The sequence below is a fragment of the Pelophylax lessonae genome, assembly GCF_965119305.1.
Source record: "Pelophylax lessonae genome assembly, chromosome: 5".
In the NCBI taxonomy this organism is placed as follows: Eukaryota; Metazoa; Chordata; class Amphibia; order Anura; family Ranidae; genus Pelophylax; species Pelophylax lessonae.
This window is the reverse complement of record NC_138772.1, coordinates 1,126,252-1,135,258: the sequence shown is the minus strand read 5'-3', so window position 1 is coordinate 1,135,258 and position 9,007 is coordinate 1,126,252. Positions and strand designations below refer to the sequence as shown.

The 9,007-nt window shown below is 47.8% G+C and overlaps 1 protein-coding gene across 1 annotated transcript in view; it reads left to right on the top strand.

Annotated features, from left to right (window-relative positions):
- The first annotated feature begins 6,316 nt into the window (after window positions 1-6,316).
- The window catches only part of ADCK5 (aarF domain containing kinase 5), a 34,259-nt gene continuing 31,568 nt past the window's right edge, over window positions 6,317-9,007 (top strand). The window contains exon 1 of the mRNA XM_082258627.1: window positions 6,317-6,421. The gene's annotated coding sequence lies outside the window, so the exon portion shown is untranslated. The remainder of the gene's footprint in view (window positions 6,422-9,007) is intronic.

Genomic DNA, 9,007 nt, shown 5'->3' with positions numbered 1-9,007 from the left:
AGGAGGGAGGGGATATGAGAGTATATAGGAGGGAGGAGATAGGAGGGTATATAGGAGAGATTATGAGGGTATAGGAGGGAGGAGATATGTGGGTATATAGGAGGAGAAATTGGGGTATATAGGAGGGAGGGGATATGAGAGTATATAGGAGGGAGGAGCTATGAGGGTATATAGGAGGGAGGAGATATGAGGGTATATAGGAGGAGATATGAGGGAAGATATGATGGTATATAGGAGGGAGGAGATATGAGGGTATATAGGAAGGAGGAGATATGAGAGTATATAGGAGGGAGGAGCTATGAGGGTATATAGGAGGAGATATGAGGGTATATAGGAGGAGATATGAGGGTATATAGGAGGGAGGAGATATGAGGGTATATAGGAGGAGATATGAGGGTATATAGGAGGGAGGAGGATATGAGGGTATATAGGAGGGGATATGAGGGTATATAGGAGGGGATATGAGGGTATATAGGAGGGAGGAGATATGATGGTATATAGGAGGGAGGAGATATGAGGGTATATAGGAGGGAGGAGATATGAGGGTATATAGGAAGGAGGAGATATGAGAGTATATAGGAGGGAGGAGATATGAGGGTATATAGGAGGGATATGAGGGTATATAGGAGTGGATATGAGGGTATATAGGAGGGAGGAGATATGATGGTATATAGGAGGGAGGAGATATGAGGGTATATAGGAGGGAGGAGATATGAGGGTATATAGGAGGGAGGGGATATGAGGGTATATAGGAGGGAGGAGATATGAGGGTATATAGGAGGGAGGAGATATGAGGGTATATAGGAGGGAGGAGATATGAGAGTATATAGGAGGAGATATGAGGGTATATAGGAGGGGATATGAGGGTATATAGGAGGGAGGAGATATGAGGGTAATATAGGAAGGAGGAGATATGAGAGTTATATAGGAGGGAGGAGCTATGAGGGTATATAGGAGGGGATATGAGGGTATATAGGAGGTAGGAGCTATGAGGGTATAAAGGAGGGAGGAGATATGAGAGTATATAGGAGGAGATATGAGAGTATATAGGAGGAGATACTGAGGGTATATAGGAGGGGATATGAGGGTATATAGGAAGGAGGAGATATGAGAGTATATAGGAGGGAGGAGGTATGAGGGTATATAGGAGGGAGGAGATATGAGGGTATTAGGAGGGAGGAGATATGAGAGTATATAGGAGGGAGGAAGGTATGAGGGTATATAGGAGGGAGGGGATATGAGGGTATATAGGAGGGAGGAGATATGAGGGTATATAGGAGGGAGGAGATATGAGGGTATATAGGGAGAGGAGGAGATATGAGAGTATATAGGAGGAGATATGAGGGTATATGAGGGAGGAGGGTATATAGGAGGAGATATGAAGGTATATAGGAGGAGATATGAGGGTATATAGGAGGGAAGGAGATATGAGAGTATATAGGAGGGGATATGAGGTTATATAGGAGGGAGGAGATATGAGCGTATATAGGAGGGAGGAGATATGAGGGTATATAGGAGGGAGGAGATATGAGCGTATATAGGAGGGAGGAGATATGAGGGTATATAGGAGGAGATAGGAGGGTATATAGGAGGAGATATGAGGGTATATAGGAGGGAGGAGATATGAGGGTATATAGGAGGGAGGAGCTATGAGGGTATATAGGAGGGAGGAGATATGAGGGTATATAGGAGGAGGAGATATGAGGGTATATAGGAGGGAGGAGATATGAGAGTATATAGGAGGAGATATGAGGGTATATAGGAGGGAGGAGCTATGAGGGTATATAGGAGTTGAAATGAGGGTATATAGGAGGAGATATGAGGGTATATAGGAGGGAGGAGATATGAGGGTATATAGGAGGAGAAATGAGGGTATATAGGAGGGAGGAGATATGAGGGTATATAGGAGGGAGGAGCTATGAGGGTATATAGGAGGGAGGAGATATGAGGGTATATAGGAGGAGATATGAGGGTATATAGGAGGGAGGAGATATGAGGGTATATAGGAGGGAGGAGATATGAGGGTATATAGGAGGGAGGTGATATGAGGGTATATAGGAGGGAGGAGATATGAGGGTATATAGGAGGGAGGTGATATGAGGGTATATAGGAGGGAGGAGATATGAGGGTATATAGGAGGGAGGTGATATGAGGGTATATAGGAGGGAGGAGATATGAGGGTATATAGGAGGAGATATGATGGTATATAGGAGGGAGGAGATATGAGGGTATATAGGAGGGAGGAGATATGAGGGTATATAGGAGGGAGAAGATATGAGGGTATATAGGAGGGAGGAGATATGAGGGTATATAGGAGGGAGGAGATATGAGGGTATATAGGAGGGAGGTGATATGAGGGTATATAGGAGGGAGGAGATATGAGGGTATATAGGAGGGAGGTGATATGAGGGTATATAGGAGGGAGGAGATATGAGGGTATATAGGAGGAGATATGATGGTATATAGGAGGGAGGAGATATGAGGGTATATAGGAGGGAGGAGATATGAGGGTATATAGGAGGGAGGAGATATGAGGGTATATAGGAGGGAGGAGATATGAGGGTATATAGGAGGGAGAAGATATGAGGGTATATAGGAGGGAGGAGATATGAGGGTATATAGGAGGGAGGAGATATGAGGGTATATAGGAGGAGATATGATGGTATATAGGAGGGAGGAGATATGAGAGTATATAGGAGGGAGGAGATATGAGAGTATATAGGAGGGAGGAGGTATGAGGGTATATAGGAGGGAGGAGATATGAGGGTATATAGGAGGGGATATGAGGGTATATAGGAGGGAGGAGATATGAGGGTATATAGGAGGAGATATGATGGTATATAGGAGGGAGGAGATATGAGAGTATATAGGAGGGAGGAGATATGAGGGTATATAGGAGGGAGGAGATATGAGGGTATATAGGAGGAGATATGAGGGTATATAGGAGGGGATATGAGGGTATATAGGAGGGAGGAGATATGAGGGTATATAGGAGGGAGGAGATGAGGGTATATAGGAGGAGGAGATAGTATGGTATAAAGGAGGACAATATGATGGAATATAGGGAGGAGATATGAGGGTATATAGAAGATATGTATATAGGAGGGTATATAGGATATATGATCGATTATGTACAGAGTTTTCAAGCTCTGAGGGAGTATGATGGTATATAGGAGGGAGGAGATATGAGGGTATATAGGAGGAGATATGAGGGTATATAGGAGGGAGGAGATATGAGGGTATATAGGAGGGAGGAGAAATGAGGGTATATAGGAGGGAGGAGCTATGAGGGTATATAGGAGGGAGGAGATATGAGGGTATATAGGAGGGAGGTGATGAGGGTATATAGGAGGGAGGTGATATGAGGGTATATAGGAGGGAGGAGATATGAGGGTATATAGGAGGGAGGAGATATGAGGGTATATAGGAGGGAGGAGCTATGAGGGTATATAGGAGGGAGGAGATAGGAGGGTATATAGGAGGAGATATGAGGGTATATAGGAGGGAGGGGATATGAGAGTATATAGGAGGGAGGAGCTATGAGGGTATATAGGAGGAGATATGAGGGTATATAGGAGGGAGGAGATATGAGGGTATATAGGAGGGAGGAGATATGAGGGTATATAGGAGGAGATATGAGGGTATATAGGAGGGAGGAGATATGAGGGTATATAGGAGGGAGGAGATATGAGGGTATATAGGAGGGAGGAGATATGAGAGTATATAGGAGGGGATATGAGGGTATATAGGAGGGAGGAGATAGGAGGGTATATAGGAGGGGATATGATGGTATATAGGAGGGAGGAGATATGAGAGTATATAGGAGGAGATATGAGAGTATATAGGAGGGAGGAGATATGAAGGTATATAGGAGGAGATATGAGGGTATATAGGAGGGAGGAGATATGAGAGTATATAGGAGGGGATATGAGGGTATATAGGAGGGAGGAGATAGGAGGGTATATAGGAGGAGAAATGAGGGTATATAGGAGGGAGGAGATATGAGGGTATATAGGAGGGAGGTGATGAGGGTATATAGGAGGAGCTATGAGGGTAAATAGGAGGGAGGATATATGAAGGTATATAGGAGGAAATATGAGGGTATATAGGAGGGGAAATGAGGGTATATAGGAGGGAGGAGATATGAGGGTATATAGGAGGGAGGAGATAGGAGGGTATATAGGAGGAGATATGAGGGTATATAGGAGGGAGGAGCTATGATGGTATATAGGAGGGAGGAGATATGAGAGTATATAGGAGGGAGGAGCTATGAGGGTATATAGGAGGGAGGAGATATGAGGGTATATAGGAGGAGATATGAGGGTATATAGGAGGAGATATGAGGGTATATAGGAGGGAGGAGATATGAGGGTATATAGGAAGGAGGAGATATGAGGGTATATAGGAAGGAGGAGATATGAGAGTATATAGGAGGGAGGAGATATGAGGGTATATAGGAAGGAGGAGATATGAGAGTATATAGGAGGGAGGAGATATGAGGGTATATAGGAGGGGATATGAGGGTATATAGGAGGGAGGAGATATGATGGTATATAGGAGGGAGGAGATATGAGGGTATATAGGAGGAGATATGAGGGTATATAGGAGGAGATATGAGGGTATATAGGAGGGAGGAGATATGAGGGTATATAGGAAGGAGGAGATATGAGGGTATATAGGAGGGAGGAGATATGAGGGTATATAGGAGGGGATATGAGGGTATATAGGAGGGGATATGAGGGTATATAGGAGGGAGGAGATATGAGAGTATATAGGAGGGAGGAGATATGATGGTATATAGGAGGGAGGAGATATGAGGGTATATAGGAGGGAGGAGATATGAGAGTATATAGGAGGGAGGAGATATGAGGGTATATAGGAGGGAGGGGATATGAGGGTATATAGGAGGGGATATGAGGGTATATAGGAGGGAGGGGATATGAGGGTATATAGGAGGGAGGAGATATGAGGGTATATAGGAGGGAGGAGATATGAGGGTATATAGGAGGGAGGAGATAGGAGGGTATATAGGAGGGGATATGAGGGTATATAGGAGGTAGGAGATATGAGGGTATATAGGAGGGGATATGATGGTATATAGGAGGGAGGAGATATGAGAGTATATAGGAGGAGATATGAGAGTATATAGGAGGGAGGAGATATGAGGGTATATAGGAGGGGATATGAGGGTATATAGGAGGGGATATGAGGGTATATAGGAGGTAGGAGATATGAGGGTATATAGGAGGTGATATGAGGGTATATAGGAGGGAGGAGATATGAGAGTATATAGGAGGGAGGAGATATGAGAGTATATAGGAGGGAGGAGATATGAGGGTATATAGGAGGGGATATGAGGGTATATAGGAGGGGATATGAGGGTATATAGGAGGGGATATGAGGGTATATAGGAGGTAGGAGATATGAGGGTATATAGGAGGGGATATGATGGTATATAGGAGGGAGGAGATATGAGAGTATATAGGAGGAGATATGAGAGTATATAGGAGGGAGGAGATATGAGAGTATATAGGAGGAGATATGAGAGTATATAGGAGGAGATATGAGAGTATATAGGAGGGAGGAGATATGAGGGTATATAGGAGGTATGAGGGTATATAGGAGGGAGGAGGGTATATAGGAGGGAGGAGATATGAGGGTATATAGGAGGGAGGTGATGAGGGTATATAGGAGGGAGGAGGGTTAGTCGGATGGTGAATTGTGCGGTGAAGTAATATGGAGAGATTTCCTTTCCTCTGCATCTCCATTCATCTCCATCTCCTCTATAGGAGAAATGCCCGGATCTCCGCACTCCGGATTGTTACATTGTTCCCACACAGAGGGGAGATACAATGTATACATCTGCAGACACTGACCCCGCCCACAGCCTGATCACATGACAGGGGAGGGGGGATGTCCACCTGACCAGAAACAGGCAGGAGACACCATGCTGAGACTGGTGAGAGACATCCACAGGAGAGACACAGATATATATATATATATATACAGAGAGAGAGATAGAGAGAGAATGCAATCTAGAGATATAAATATGTGTATATATACAGAGAGGGGAGAGACTGCACAGATATATATATATATATATATATAGAGAGAGAGGAGACAGTCTGGGTTGGTGATATTGGAGGCGGAGCCTCAGGAGGTGGAGCGTACATATTTAATTAGTGGACATGACAGGAGGCGGGGTCTGCATATGTAACGAGCCTATTACATGGACCGCCTCCAGGCTGCTATAGAATATTGCCCACCAATCCTGAGGGCCAGGATTGGACAGCTGTGGGTGGTCATGTGACATTTTCTCTCTTTCGCAGGTTCTGCTCTGTCGGTATCACAGTTCTGTGCTGAGCCGCTGTCACCGCGATGTCTCCGCCTCCGTCCGAGGATTCACCACACAGACCACCAGGTGAAAGACCCCCTATGTGTGCCAATAACCCCGCCCATTGCGTCTGCATCCTATCTTGTATATGTTTCAGGCGGTGATGGGGGCGCCAAACCGCCTGGAAATTACATTTTATAATCTGCACTCTAAAAGAGCCAAACTCAGAATGAACAGACTGCATGCTATTGGCTACTATTTGTGTATGGAGGATGAGGTGTCAGGCACAGTATACGGTATGGAGGACGGGGTGTCAGGCACAGTATACGGTATGGAGGACGGGGTGTCAGGCACAGTATACGGTATGGAGGATGGGGTGTCAGGCACAGTATACGGTGTGGAGGACGGGGTGTCGGGCACAGTATATGGTATGGAGGATGGGGTGTCAGGCACAGTATACGGTATGGAGGACGGGGTGTCAGGCACAGTATACGGTATGGAGGATGAGGTGTCGGGCACAGTATACGGTATGGAGGATGGGGTGTCAGGCACAGTATACGGTATGGAGGATGGGGTGTCAGGCACAGTATACGGTATGGAGGATGGGGTGTCGGGCACAGTATATGGTATGGAGGACGGGGTGTCAGGCACAGTATACGGTATGGAGGACGGGGTGTCAGGCACAGTATACGGTATGGAGGATGGGGTGTCAGGCACAGTATACGGTATGGAGGACGGGGTGTCGGGCACAGTATATGGTATGGAGGACGGGGTGTCAGGCACAGTATACGGTATGGAGGACGGGGTGTCGGGCACAGTATATGGTATGGAGGATGGGGTGTCAGGCACAGTATACGGTATGGAGGACGGGGTGTCAGGCACAGTATACGGTATGGAGGAGGGGGTGTCAGGCACAGTATACGGTATGGAGGAGGGGGTGTCGGGCACAGTATACGGTATGGAGGATGGGGTGTCAGGCACAGTATACGGTATGGAGGACGGGGTGTCAGGCACAGTATACGGTATGGAGGACGGGGTGTCAGGCACAGTATACGGTATGGAGGACGGGGTGTCAGGCACAGTATACGGTATGGAGGACGGGGTGTTAGGCACAGTATACGGTATGGAGGATGGGGTGTCAGGCACAGTATACGGTATGGAGGATGGAGTGTCAGGCACAGTATACGGTATGGAGGACGGGGTGTCAGGCACAGTATACGGTATGGAGGATGGGGTGTCAGGCACAGTATACGGTATGGAGGACGGGTGTCAGGCACAGTATACGGTATGGAGGATGGGGTGTCAGGCACAGTATACGGTATGGAGGACGGGGTGTCAGGCACAGTATACGGTATGGAGGACGGGGTGTCAGGCACAGTATACGGTATGGAGGATGGAGTGTCAGGCACAGTATACGGTACGGAGGACGGGGTGTCAGGCACAGTATACGGTATGGAGGACGGGGTGTCAGGCACAGTATACGGTATGGAGGACGGGGTGTCAGGCACAGTATACGGTATGGAGGATGGAGTGTCAGGCACAGTATACGGTACGGAGGACGGGGTGTCAGGCACAGTATACGGTATGGAGGATGGGGTGTCAGGCACAGTATACGGTATGGAGGACGGGGTGTCAGGCACAGTATACGGTATGGAGGATGGGGTGTCAGGCACAGTATACGGTATGGAGGACGGGGTGTCAGGTACAGTATACGGTATGGAGGACGGGGTGTCAGGCACAGTATACGGTATGGAGGACGGGGTGTCAGGCACAGTATACGGTATGGAGGATGGGGTGTCAGGCACAGTATACGGTATGGAGGACGGGGTGTCAGGCACAGTATACGGTATGGAGGATGGGGTGTCAGGCACAGTATACGGTATGGAGGACGGGGTGTCAGGCACAGTATACGGTATGGAGGATGGGGTGTCAGGCACAGTATACGGTATGGAGGACGGGGTGTCAGGCACAGTATACGGTATGGAGGATGGGGTGTCAGGCACAGTATACGGTATGGAGGACGGGGTGTCAGGCACAGTATACGGTACGGAGGATGGGGTGTCAGGCACAGTATACGGTACGGAGGATGGGGTGTCAGGCACAGTATACGGTATGGAGGATGGGGTGTCAGGCACAGTATACGGTATGGAGGACGGGGTGTCAGGCACAGTATACGGTATGGAGGACAGGGTGTCAGGCACAGTATACGGTATGGAGGATGGGGTGTCAGGCACAGTATACGGTATGGAGGATGGGGTGTCAGGCACAGTATACGGTATGGAGGATGAGGTGTCAGGCACAGTATACGGTATGGAGGATGGGGTGTCAGGCACAGTATACGGTATGGAGGATGGGGTGTCAGGCACAGTATACGGTATGGAGGATGGGGTGTCAGGCACAGTATACGGTATGGAGGATGGGGTGTCAGGCACAGTATACGGTATGGAGGACGGGGTGTTAGGCACAGTATATGGTATGGAGGATGGGGTGTCAGGCACAGTATACGGTATGGAGGACGGGGTGTCAGGCACAGTATACGGTATGGAGGACGGGGTGTCAGGCACAGTATACGGTATGGAGGACGGGGTGTTAGGCACAGTATACGGTATGGAGGATGGGGTGTCAGGCACAGTATATGGTATGGAGGACAGGGTGTCAGGCACAGTATACGGT